Source organism: Pseudophryne corroboree, unplaced genomic scaffold, assembly GCF_028390025.1.
Source record: "Pseudophryne corroboree isolate aPseCor3 unplaced genomic scaffold, aPseCor3.hap2 scaffold_1354, whole genome shotgun sequence".
NCBI lineage: Eukaryota > Metazoa > Chordata > Amphibia > Anura > Myobatrachidae > Pseudophryne > Pseudophryne corroboree.
Window position 1 is genome coordinate 95,422 of NW_026967980.1, and position 14,302 is coordinate 109,723.

Consider the following 14,302-nt stretch of genomic DNA (forward strand, 5'->3'; position numbering starts at 1 on the left):
TTGTGAGAAACACCTTCACCCTTAAATAAAGATTTTCTTAATTCCTTACCTGTGTGCTAATTAGATATCACCTTGTTTTCACATTAAACAGACTTCCACATGAGAAAGCAGCAAGGATGCAGTGGCGTTAATGTTTCCTGGTGTCAACCTGTATTATTTCAGTAAACATTGAAATGAGGATGCATCTTGCTGCCTTTCCAATGAAGCAAGTTTAATTTAGTAATAGGTGAAAAACCATCCTTACAAAGGTGTTAATCAGAGACTTGGCTTTGTGGACACTTTTCAGAGAACAAATTTGTTAGCATAAAAATAAAGCCAGAAAATAAAGAGCTGTTTAATCACTCAATTGGATTTTTCTGCCAGCATATTTTTTTTCTCTGCAACCCACTGCTAAATTGTGCTTCCTAGCTGTTTTTATAAAATCACTGAATCAAATCTAACTCTGATTACATCAGAGAAGGCCAGGTACCCTACACCATAACAGGGGGTTTGAAATTTTGACTTGTCTACTTAAAGATCACCAAAATCTGATAACAAGGTCAATTAGGTCCCTGGGTGGGATTGAACCACCAACCTTTTGGTTAATAGCCGTACATACTAACTGATTGCGCCACAGAGACACTTTGCAAAAGTCCATACTGACAAAGGCTAATAAGCATTCATCTAAAACGTTTCCTAGAAAAACTTTAAAAAGTCAATAATCTGGAGAGTTTTTGTAAGATGTTTCTTCCATCAACCAACGAAGAAACACATTGGTACTTTCCCATGATGAGTGAGTGCTTCAGGATCTCTTGAACTTACATGTGCAGCAGAGTACTGCAATGGAAGCATGCTGGGCCCATAACCCAGAGGTAAGCAGATTGAAACTATCCTCTGCTATATGCATTTTTTTTTTGTTAATTAAAGTAATCCAAAACTGGGATTGATATTTTGTCTCTTTTATTTTTACTTAAAGTACAATAACTTTTACCATTTTAATTTGTTTTAATAGTATATTGACAGTATTGTTTTCTTTCAAAAATCCACTTCATTTTCTTTACCCTATTATTAAAATGGTAATTGACAAAAACAAACTACATTGTCACCAGAAGAGCAATACAAAATGTACAAGTGATATATTAAAATCATCTTTCCAGCTTGAATTTCAATGATGCATTGGGGCAACGATTTTGTGAGAAACATCTTCACCCTTAAATAAAGATTTTCTTAATTCCTTACCTGTGTGCTAATTAGATATCACCTTGTTTTCATATTAAACAGACTTCCACATGAGAAAGCAGCAAGGATGCAGTGGCGTTAATGTTTCCTGGTGTCAACCTGTATTATTTCAGTAGACATTGAAATGAGGATGCATCTTGCTGCCTTTCCAATGAAGCAAGTTTAATTTAGTAATAGGTGAAAAACCATCCTTACAAAGGTGTTAATCAGAGACTTGGCTTTGTGGACACTTTTCAGAGAACAAATTTGTTAGCATAAAAATAAAGCCAGAAAATAAAGAGCTGTTTAATCACTCAATTGGATTTTTCTGCCAGCATATTTTTTTTCTCTGCAACCCACTGCTAAATTGTGCTTCCTAGATGTTTTTATAAAATCACTGAATCAAATCTAACTCTGTTTACATCAGAGAAGGCCAAGTACCCTACACCATAACAGGGGGTTTGAAATTTTGACTTGTCTACTTAAAGATCACCAAAATCTGATAACAAGGTCAATTAGGTCCCTGGGTGGGATTGAACCACCAACCTTTTGGTTAATAGCCGTACATACTAACTGATTGCGCCACAGAGACACTTTGCAAAAGTCCATACTGACAAAGGCTAATAAGCATTCATCTAAAACGTTTCCTAGCAAAACTTTAAAAAGTCAATAATCTGGAGAATTTTTGTAAGATGTTTCTTCCATCAACCAACGAAGAAACACATTGGTACTTTCCCGTGATGAGTGAGTGCTTCAGGATCTCTTGCACTTACATGTGCAGCAGAGTACAGCAATGGAAGCATGCTGGACCCATAACCCAGAGGTAGGCAGATTGAAACTATCCTCTGCTGTATGCTTTTTTTTTTTGTTAATTAAAGTAATCCAAAACTGGGATTGATATTTTGGCTCTTTTATTTTTACTTAAAGTACAATAACTTTTACCATTTTAATTTGTTTTAATAGTATATTGACAGTATTGTTGTCTTTCAAAAATCCACTTAATTTTCTTTACCCTATTATTAAATGGTAATTGACAAAAACAAACTACATTGTCACCAGAAGAGCAATACAAAATGTACAAGTGATATATTAAAATCATCTTTCCAGCTTGAATTTCAATGATGCATTGGGGCAACGATTTTGTGAGAAACATCTTCACCCTTAAATAAAGATTTTCTTAATTCCTTACCTGTGTGCTAATTAGATATCACCTTGTTTTCACATTAAACAGACTTCCACATGAGAAAGCAGCAAGGATGCAGTGGCGTTAATGTTTCCTGGTGTCAACTTGTATTATTTCAGTAGACATTGAAATGAGGATGCATCTTGCTGCCTTTCCAATGAAGCAAGTTTAATTTAGTAATAGGTGAAAAACCATCCTTACAAAGGTGTTAATCAGAGACTTGGCTTTGTGGACACTTTTCAGAGAACAAATTTGTTAGCATAAAAATAAAGCCAGAAAATGAAGAGCTGTTTAATCACTCAATTGGATTTTTCTGCCAGCATATTTTTTTTCTCTGCAACCCACTGCTAAATTGTGCTTCCTAGCTGTTTTTTATAAAATCACTGAATCAAATCTAACTCTGATTACATCAGAGAAGGCCATGTACCCTACACCATAAGAGGAGGTTTGAAATTTTGACTTGTCTACTTAAATATCACCAAAATCTGATCACAAGGTTAATTACGTCCCTGGGTGGGATTGAACCACCAACCTTTTGGTTAATAGCCAAACACACTAACCGATTGCGCCACAGAGACACTTTGCAAAAAGTACATACTGACAAAGGCTAATAAGCATACATCTAGAACGTTTCCTAGAAAAACTTTAAAAAATCAATAATCTGGAGAGTTTTTGTAAGATGTTTCTTCCATCAACCAACGAATAAACACATTGGTACTTTCCCATGATGAGTGAGTGCTTCAGGATCTCTTGCACTTACATGGGCAGCAGAGTACTGCAATGGAAGCATGCTGGACCCATAACCCAGAGGTAGGCAGATTGAAACTATCCTTTGCTATATGCATTTTTTTTGTTAATTTAAGTAATCAAAACTGGGATTGATATTTTTGCTCTTTTATTTTTACTTAAAGTACAATAACTTTTACCATTTTAATTTGTTTTAATAGTATATTGACAGTATAGTTTTCTTTCAAAAATCCACTTAATTTTCTTTACCCTGTTATTAAAATGGTAATTGACAAAAAAACGACATTGTCACCAGAAGAGCAATACAAAATGTACAAGTGATATATTAAAATCATCTTTCCAGCTTGAATTTCAATGATGCATTGGGGCAACGATTTTGTGAGAAACATCTTCACCCTTAAATAAAGATTTTCTTAATTCCTTACCTGTGTGCTAATTAGATATCACCTTGTTTTCATATTAAACAGACTTCCACATGAGAAAGCAGCAAGGATGCAGTGGCGTTAATGTTTCCTGGTGTCAACCTGTATTATTTCAGCAGACATTGAAATGAGGATGCATCTTGCTGCCTTTCCAATGAAGCAAGTTTAATTTAGTAATAGGTGAAAAACCATCCTTACAAAGGTGTTAATCAGAGACTTGGCTTTGTGGACACTTTTCAGAGAACAAATTTGTTAGCATAAAAATAAAGCCAGAAAATGAAGAGCTGTTTAATCACTCGATTGGATTTTTCTGCCAGCATATTTTTTTTCTCTGCAACCCACTGCTAAATTGTGCTTCCTAGCTGTTTTTATGAAATCACTGAATCAAATCTAACTCTGATTACATCAGAGAAGGCCAGGTACCCTACACCATAACAGGGAGTTTGAAATTTTGACTTGTCTACTTAAAGATCACCAAAATCTGATAACAAGGTCAATTAGGTCCCTGGGTGGGATTGAACCACCAACCTTATGGTTAATAGCCATACATACTAACTGATTGCGCCACAGAGACACTTTGCAAAAGTCCATACTGACAAAGGCTAATAAGCATTCATCTAAAACGTTTCCTAGAAAAACTTTAAAAAGTCAATAATCTGGAGAGTTTTTGTAAGATGTTTCTTCCATCAACCAACGAAGAAACACATTGGTACTTTCCCATGATGAGTGAGTGCTTCAGGATCTCTTGCACTTACATGTGCAGCAGAGTACTGCAATGGAAGCATGCTGGGCCCATAACCCAGAGGTAGGCAGATTGAAACTATCCTCTGCTATATGCATTTTTTTTGTTAATTAAAGTAATCCAAAACTGGGATTGATATTTTGTCTCTTTTATTTTTACTTAAAGTACAATAACTTTTACCATTTTAATTTGTTTTAATAGTATATTGACAGTATTGTTTTCTTTCAAAAATCCACTTCATTTTCTTTACCCTATTTTTTAAAATGGTAATTGACAAAAACAAACTACATTGTCACCAGAAGAGCAATACAAAATGTACAAGTGATATATTAAAATCATCTTTCCAGCTTGAATTTCAATGATGCATTGGGGCAACGATTTTGTGAGAAACATCTTCACCCTTAAATAAAGATTTTCTTAATTCCTTACCTGTGTGCTAATTAGATATCACCTTGTTTTCATATTAAACAGACTTCCACATGAGAAAGCAGCAAGGATGCAGTGGCGTTAATGTTTCCTGGTCTCAACTTGTATTATTTCAGTAGACATTGAAATGAGGATGCATCTTGCTGCCTTTCCAATGAAGCAAGTTTAATTTAGTAATAGGTGAAAAACCATCCTTACAAAGGTGTTAATCAGAGACTTGGCTTTGTGGACACTTTTCAGAGAACAAATTTGTTAGCATAAAAATAAAGCCAGAAAATGAAGAGCTGTTTAATCACGCAATTTGGTTTTTTTGCCAGCATATTTCTTTTTCTCTGCAACCCACTGCTAAATTGTGCTTCCTAGATGTTTTTATAAAATCACTGAATCAAATCTAACTCTGATTACATCAGAGAAGGCCAGGTACCCTACACCATAACAGGGGGTATGAAATTTGACTTGTCTACTTAAAGATCACCAAAATCTGATAACAAGGTCAATTACGTCCCTGGGTGGGATTGAACCACCAACCTTTTGGTTAATAGCCGTACACACTAACTGATTGTGCCACAGAGACACTTTGCTAAAAGTACATACTGACAAATGCTAATAAGCATTCATCTAAAACGTTTCCTAGAAAAACTTAAAAAAGTCAATAATCTGGAGAGTTTTTGTAAGATGTTTCTTCTATCAACCAATGAAGAAACACATTGGTACTTTCCCATGATGAGTGAGTGCTTCAGGATCTCTTGCACTTACATGTGCAGCAGAGTACAGCAATGGAAGCATGCTGGGCCCATAACCCAGAGGTAGGCAGATTGAAACTATCCTCTGCTATATGCATTTTTTTGTTTGTTAATTAAAGTAATCCAAAACTGGGATTGATATTTTGGCTCTTTTATTTTTACTTAAAGTACAATAACTTTTACCATTTTAATTTGTTTTAATAGTATATTGACAGTATTGTTTTCTTTCAAAAATCCACTTAATTTTCTTTACCCTATTATTAAAATGGTAATTGACAAAAACAAACTACATTGTCACCAGAAGAGCAATACAAAATGTACAAGTGATATATTAAAATCATCTTTCCAGCTTGAATTTCAATGATGCATTGGGGCAACGATTTTGTGAGAAACACCTTCACCCTTAAATAAAGATTTTCTTAATTCCTTACCTGTGTGCTAATTAGATATCACCTTGTTTTCACATTAAACAGACTTCCACATGAGAAAGCAGCAAGGATGCAGTGGCGTTAATGTTTCCTGGTGTCAACCTGTATTATTTCAGTAGACATTGAAATGAGGATGCATCTTGCTGCCTTTCCAATGAAGCAAGTTTAATTTAGTAATAGGTGAAAAACCATCCTTACAAAGGTGTTAATCAGAGACTTGGCTTTGTGGACACTTTTCAGAGAACAAATTTGTTAGCATAAAAATAAAGCCAGAAAATAAAGAGCTGTTTAATCACTCAATTGGATTTTTCTGCCAGCATATTTTTTTTCTCTGCAACCCACTGCTAAATTGTGCTTCCTAGCTGTTTTTATAAAATCACTGAATCAAATCTAACTCTGATTACATCAGAGAAGGCCAGGTACCCTACACCATAACAGGGGGTTTGAAATTTTGACTTGTCTACTTAAAGATCACCAAAATCTGATAACAAGGTCAATTAGGTCCCTGGGTGGGATTGAACCACCAACCTTTTGGTTAATAGCCGTACATACTAACTGATTGCGCCACAGAGACACTTTGCAAAAGTCCATACTGACAAAGGCTAATAAGCATTCATCTAAAACGTTTCCTAGAAAAACTTTAAAAAGTCAATAATCTGGAGAGTTTTTGTAAGATGTTTCTTCCATCAACCAACGAAGAAACACATTGGTACTTTCCCATGATGAGTGAGTGCTTCAGGATCTCTTGAACTTACATGTGCAGCAGAGTACTGCAATGGAAGCATGCTGGGCCCATAACCCAGAGGTAAGCAGATTGAAACTATCCTCTGCTATATGCATTTTTTTTTGTTAATTAAAGTAATCCAAAACTGGGATTGATATTTTGTCTCTTTTATTTTTACTTAAAGTACAATAACTTTTACCATTTTAATTTGTTTTAATAGTATATTGACAGTATTGTTTTCTTTCAAAAATCCACTTAATTTTCTTTACCCTATTATTAAAATGGTAATTGACAAAAACAAACTACATTGTCACCAGAAGAGCAATACAAAATGTACAAGTGATATATTAAAATCATCTTTCCAGCTTGAATTTCAATGATGCATTGGGTCAACAATTTTGTGAGAAACATCTTCACCCTTAAATAAAGATTTTCTTAATTCCTTACCTGTGTGCTAATTATATATCACCTTGTTTTCACATTAAACAGACTTCCACATGAGAAAGCAGCAAGGATGCAGTGGCGTTAATGTTTCCTGGTGTCAACTTGTATTATTTCAGTAGACATTGAAATGAGGATGCATCTTGCTGCCTTTCCAATGAAGCAAGTTTAATTTAGTAATAGGTGAAAAACCATCCTTACAAAGGTGTTAATCAGAGACTTGGCTTTGTGGACACTTTTCAGAGAACAAATTTGTTAGCATAAAAATAAAGCCAGAAAATGATGAGCTGTTTAATCACTCGATTGGATTTTTCTGCCAGCATATTTTTTTTCTCTGCAACCCACTGCTAAATTGTGCTTCCTAGCTGTTTTTAATAAAATCACTGAATCAAATCTAACTCTGATTACATCAGAGAAGGCCATGTACCCTACACCATAAGAGGAGGTTTGAAATTTTGACTTGTCTACTTAAATATCACCAAAATCTGATCACAAGGTTAATTACATCCCTGGGTGGGATTGAACCACCAACCTTTTGGTTAATAGCCAAACACACTAACCGATTGCGCCACAGAGACACTTTGCAAAAAGTACATCCTGACAAAGGCTAATAAGCATACATCTAGAACGTTTCCTAGAAAAACATTAAAAAATCAATAATCTGGAGAGTTTTTGTAAGATGTTTCTTCCATCAACCAACGAATAAACACATTGGTACTTTCCCATGATGAGTGAGTGCTTCAGGATCTCTTGCACTTACATGGGCAGCAGAGTACTGCAATGGAAGCATGCTGGACCCATAACCCAGAGGTAGGCAGATTGAAACTATCCTTTGCTATATGCATTTTTTTTGTTAATTTAAGTAATCAAAACTGGGATTGATATTTTTGCTCTTTTATTTTTACTTAAAGTACAATAACTTTTACCATTTTAATTTGTTTTAATAGTATATTGACAGTATAGTTTTCTTTCAAAAATCCACTTAATTTTCTTTACCCTGTTATTAAAATGGTAATTGACAAAAAAACTACATTGTCACCAGAAGAGCAATACAAAATGTACAAGTGATATATTAAAATCATCTTTCCAGCTTGAATTTCAATGATGCATTGGGGCAACAATTTTGTGAGAAACATCTTCACCCTTAAATAAAGATTTTCGTAATTCCTTACCTGTGTGCTAATTAGATATCACCTTGTTTTCACATTAAACAGACTTCCACACGAGAAAGCAGCAAGGATGCAGTGGCGTTAATGTTTCCTGGTGTCAACCTGTATTATTTCAGTAGACATTGAAATGAGGATGCATCTTGCTGCCTTTCCAATGAAGCAAGTTTAATTTAGTAATAGGTGAAAAACCATCCTTACAAAGGTGTTAATCAGAGACTTGGCTTTGTGGACACTTTTCAGAGAACAAATTTGTTAGCATAAAAATAAAGCCAGAAAATGAAGAGCTGTTTAATCACTCAATTGGATTTTTCTGCCAGCATATTTTTTTTCTCTGCAACCCACTGCTAAATTGTGCTTCCTAGCTGTTTTTTATAAAATCACTGAATCAAATCTAACTCTGATTACATCAGAGAAGGCCAGGTACCCTACACAATAAGAGGGGGTTTGAAATTTTGACTTGTCTACTTAAATATCACCAAAATGTGATCACAAGGTTAATTATGTCCCTGGGTGGGATTGAACCACCAAACTTTTGGTTAATAGCCGAACACACTAACCGATTGCGCCACCGAGACACTTTGCAAACAGTACATACTGACAAAGGCTAATAAGCATACATCTAGAACGTTTCCTAGAAAAACATTAAAAAATCAATAATCTGGAGAGTTTTTGTAAGATGTTTCTTCCATCAACCAATGAATAAACACATTGGTACTTTCCCATGATGAGTGAGTGCTTCAGGATCTCTTGCACTTACATGTGCAGCAGAGTACTGCAATGGAAGCATGCTGGACCCATAACCCAGAGGTAGGCAGATTGAAACTATCCTTTGCTATATGCATTTTTTTTTGTTAATTTAAGTAATCAAAACTGGGATTGATATTTTTTCTCTTTTATTTTTACTTAAAGTACAATAACTTTTACCATTTTTAATTTGTTTTAATAGTATATTGACAGTATAGTTTTCTTTCAAAAATCCACTTAATTTTCTTTACCCTATTATTAAAATGGTAATTGACAAAAAAAACTACATTGTCACCAGAAGAGCAATACAAAATGTACAAGTGATATATTAAAATCATCTTTCCAGCTTGAATTTCAATGATGCATTGGGTCAACAATTTTGTGAGAAACATCTTCACCCTTAAATAAAGATTTTCTTAATTCCTTACCTGTGTGCTAATTAGATATCACCTTGTTTTCACATTAAACAGACTTCCACATGAGAAAGCAGCAAGGATGCAGTGGCGTTAATGTTTCCTGGTGTCAACCTGTATTATTTCAGTAGACATTGAAATGAGGATGCATCTTGCTGCCTTTCCAATGAAGCAAGTTTAATTTAGTAATAGGTGAAAAACCATCCCTACAAAGGTGTTAATCAGAGACTTGGCTTTGTGGACACTTTTCAGAGAACAAATTTGTTAGCATAAAAATAAAGCCAGAAAATAAAGAGCTGTTTAATCACGCAATTTGATTTTTTTGCCAGCATATTTCTTTTTCTCTGCAACCCACTGCTAAATTGTGCTTCCTAGATGTTTTTATAAAATCACTGAATCAAATCTAACTCTGATTACATCAGAGAAGGCCAGGTACCCTACACCATAACAGGGGGTATGAAATTTGACTTGTCTACTTAAAGATCACCAAAATCTGATAACAAGGTCAATTAGGTCCCTGGGTGGGATTGAACCACCAACCTTTTGGTTAATAGCCGTACATACTAACTGATTGCGCCACAGAGACACTTTGCAAAAGTTCATACTGCAAAGGCTAATTAGCATTCATCTAAAACGTTTCCTAGAAAAACTTTAAAAAGTCAATAATCTGGAGAGTTTTTGTAAGATGTTTCTTCCATCAACCAACGAAGAAACACATTGGTACTTTCCCATGATGAGTGAGTGCTTCAGGATCTCTTGAACTTACATGTGCAGCAGAGTACTGCAATGGAAGCATGCTGGGCCCATAACCCAGAGGTAAGCAGATTGAAACTATCCTCTGCTATATGCATTTTTTTTTTGTTAATTAAAGTAATCCAAAACTGGGATTGATATTTTGTCTCTTTTATTTTTACTTAAAGTACAATAACTTTTACCATTTTAATTTGTTTTAATAGTATATTGACAGTATTGTTTTCTTTCAAAAATCCACTTCATTTTCTTTACCCTATTATTAAAATGGTAATTGACAAAAACAAACTACATTGTCACCAGAAGAGCAATACAAAATGTACAAGTGATATATTAAAATCATCTTTCCAGCTTGAATTTCAATGATGCATTGGGTCAACAATTTTGTGAGAAACATCTTCACCCTTAAATAAAGATTTTCTTAATTCCTTACCTGTGTGCTAATTATATATCACCTTGTTTTCACATTAAACAGACTTCCACATGAGAAAGCAGCAAGGATGCAGTGGCGTTAATGTTTCCTGGTGTCAACTTGTATTATTTCAGTAGACATTGAAATGAGGATGCATCTTGCTGCCTTTCCAATGAAGCAAGTTTAATTTAGTAATAGGTGAAAAACCATCCTTACAAAGGTGTTAATCAGAGACTTGGCTTTGTGGACACTTTTCAGAGAACAAATTTGTTAGCATAAAAATAAAGCCAGAAAATGAAGAGCTGTTTAATCACTCAATTGGATTTTTCTGCCAGCATATTTTTTTTCTCTGCAACCCACTGCTAAATTGTGCTTCCTAGCTGTTTTTTATAAAATCACTGAATCAAATCTAACTCTGATTACATCAGAGAAGGCCAGGTACCCTACACAATAAGAGGGGGTTTGAAATTTTGACTTGTCTACTTTAATATCACCAAAATCTGATCACAAGGTCAATTACGTCCCTGGGTGGGATTGAACCACCAACCTTTTGGTTAATAGCCGAACACACTAACCGATTGCGCCACCGAGACACTTTGCAAACAGTGCTTTTGGTTAATAGCCGTACATACTAACTGATTGCGCCACAGAGACACTTTGCAAAAGTCCATACTGACAAAGGCTAATAAGCATTCATCTAAAACGTTTCCTAGCAAAACTTTAAAAAGTCAATAATCTGGAGAGTTTTTGTAAGATGTTTCTTCCATCAACCAACGAAGAAACACATTGGTACTTTCCAATGATGAGTGAGTGCTTCAGGATCTCATGCACTTACATGTGCAGCAGAGTACTGCAATGGAAGCATGCTGGACCCATAACCCAGAGGTAGGCAGATTGAAACTATCCTTTGCTATATGCATTTTTTTTGTTAATTTAAGTAATCAAAACTGGGATTGATATTTTTGCTCTTTTATTTTTACTTAAAGTACAATAACTTTTACCATTTTAATTTGTTTTAATAGTATATTGACAGTATAGTTTTCTTTCAAAAATCCACTTAATTTTCTTTACCCTGTTATTAAAATGGTAATTGACAAAAAAACTACATTGTCACCAGAAGAGCAATACAAAATGTACAAGTGATATATTAAAATCATCTTTCCAGCTTGAATTTCAATGATGCATTGGGGCAACAATTTTGTGAGAAACATCTTCACCCTTAAATAAAGATTTTCGTAATTCCTTACCTGTGTGCTAATTAGATATCACCTTGTTTTCACATTAAACAGACTTCCACACGAGAAAGCAGCAAGGATGCAGTGGCGTTAATGTTTCCTGGTGTCAACCTGTATTATTTCAGTAGACATTGAAATGAGGATGCATCTTGCTGCCTTTCCAATGAAGCAAGTTTAATTTAGTAATAGGTGAAAAACCATCCTTACAAAGGTGTTAATCAGAGACTTGGCTTTGTGGACACTTTTCAGAGAACAAATTTGTTAGCATAAAAATAAAGCCAGAAAATGAAGAGCTGTTTAATCACTCAATTGGATTTTTCTGCCAGCATATTTTTTTTCTCTGCAACCCACTGTAAAATTGTGCTTCCTAGCTGTTTTTTATAAAATCACTGAATCAAATCTAACTCTGATTACATCAGAGAAGGCCAGGTACCCTACACAATAAGAGGGGGTTTGAAATTTTGACTTGTCTACTTAAATATCACCAAAATGTGATCACAAGGTCAATTATGTCCCTGGGTGGGATTGAACCACCAAACTTTTGGTTAATAGCCGAACACACTAACCGATTGCACCACCGAGACACTTTGCAAACAGTACATACTGACAAAGGCTAATAAGCATACATCTAGAACGTTTCCTAGAAAAACATTAAAAAATCAATAATCTGGAGAGTTTTTGTAAGATGTTTCTTCCATCAACCAATGAATAAACACATTGGTACTTTCCCATGATGAGTGAGTGCTTCAGGATCTCTTGCACTTACATGTGCAGCAGAGTACTGCAATGGAAGCATGCTGGACCCATAACCCAGAGGTAGGCAGATTGAAACTATCCTTTGCTATATGCATTTTTTTTTGTTAATTTAAGTAATCAAAACTGGGATTGATATTTTTTCTCTTTTATTTTTACTTAAAGTACAATAACTTTTACCATTTTTAATTTGTTTTAATAGTATATTGACAGTATAGTTTTCTTTCAAAAATCCACTTAATTTTCTTTACCCTATTATTAAAATGGTAATTGACAAAAAAAACTACATTGTCACCAGAAGAGCAATACAAAATGTACAAGTGATATATTAAAATCATCTTTCCAGCTTGAATTTCAATGATGCATTGGGTCAACAATTTTGTGAGAAACATCTTCACCCTTAAATAAAGATTTTCTTAATTCCTTACCTGTGTGCTAATTAGATATCACCTTGTTTTCACATTAAACAGACTTCCACATGAGAAAGCAGCAAGGATGCAGTGGCGTTAATGTTTCCTGGTGTCAACCTGTATTATTTCAGTAGACATTGAAATGAGGATGCATCTTGCTGCCTTTCCAATGAAGCAAGTTTAATTTAGTAATAGGTGAAAAACCATCCCTACAAAGGTGTTAATCAGAGACTTGGCTTTGTGGACACTTTTCAGAGAACAAATTTGTTAGCATAAAAATAAAGCCAGAAAATAAAGAGCTGTTTAATCACGCAATTTGATTTTTTTGCCAGCATATTTCTTTTTCTCTGCAACCCACTGCTAAATTGTGCTTCCTAGATGTTTTTATAAAATGACTGAATCAAATCTAACTCTGATTACATCAGAGGAGGCCAGGTACCCTACACCATAACAGGGGGTATGAAATTTGACTTGTCTACTTAAAGATCACCAAAATCTGATAAAAAGGTCAATTAGGTCCCTGGGTGGGATTGAACCACCAACCTTTTGGTTAATAGCCGTACATACTAACTGATTGCGCCACAGAGACACTTTGCAAAAGTTCATACTGCAAAGGCTAATTAGCATTCATCTAAAACGTTTCCTAGAAAAACTTTAAAAAGTCAATAATCTGGAGAGTTTTTGTAAGATGTTTCTTCCATCAACCAACGAAGAAACACATTGGTACTTTCCCATGATGAGTGAGTGCTTCAGGATCTCTTGCACTTACATGTGCAGCAGAGTACTGCAATGGAAGCATGCTGGGCCCATAACCCAGAGGTAGGCAGATTGAAACTATCCTCTGCTATATGCATTTTTTTTGTTAAAGTAATCCAAAACTGGGATTGATATTTTGTCTCTTTTATTTTTACTTAAAGTACAATAACTTTTACCATTTTAATTTGTTTTAATAGTATATTGACAGTATTGTTTTCTTTCAAAAATCCACTTCATTTTCTTTACCCTATTATTAAAATGGTAATTGACAAAAACAAACTACATTGTCACCAGAAGAGCAATACAAAATGTACAAGTGATATATTAAAATCACCTTTCAGCTTGAATTTCAATGATGCATTGGGGCAACAATTTTGTGAGAAACATCTTCACCCTTAAATAAAGATTTTCTTAATTCCTTACCTGTGTGCTAATTAGATATCACCTTGTTTTCATATTAAACAGACTTCCACATGAGAAAGCAGCAAGGATGCAGTGGCGTTAATGTTTCCTGGTGTCAACCTGTATTATTTCAGTAGACATTGAAATGAGGATGCATCTTGCTGCCTTTCCAATGAAGCAAGTTTAATTTAGTAATAGGTGAAAA

The 14,302-nt window shown here is 34.6% G+C and overlaps 2 non-coding genes across 2 annotated transcripts; both read right to left on the bottom strand.

Annotated features, from left to right (window-relative positions):
* Window positions 1–2,884: 2,884 nt before the first annotated feature.
* TRNAN-AUU (transfer RNA asparagine (anticodon AUU)) lies at window positions 2,885–2,958 on the bottom strand. The gene has a single exon. It is a non-coding gene; the product is annotated as a tRNA-Asn (tRNA).
* Window positions 2,959–7,557: 4,599 nt separating this feature from the next.
* On the bottom strand, window positions 7,558–7,631 carry TRNAN-AUU (transfer RNA asparagine (anticodon AUU)). Its single transcript has one exon. It is a non-coding gene; the product is annotated as a tRNA-Asn (tRNA).
* Window positions 7,632–14,302: the final 6,671 nt, after the last annotated feature.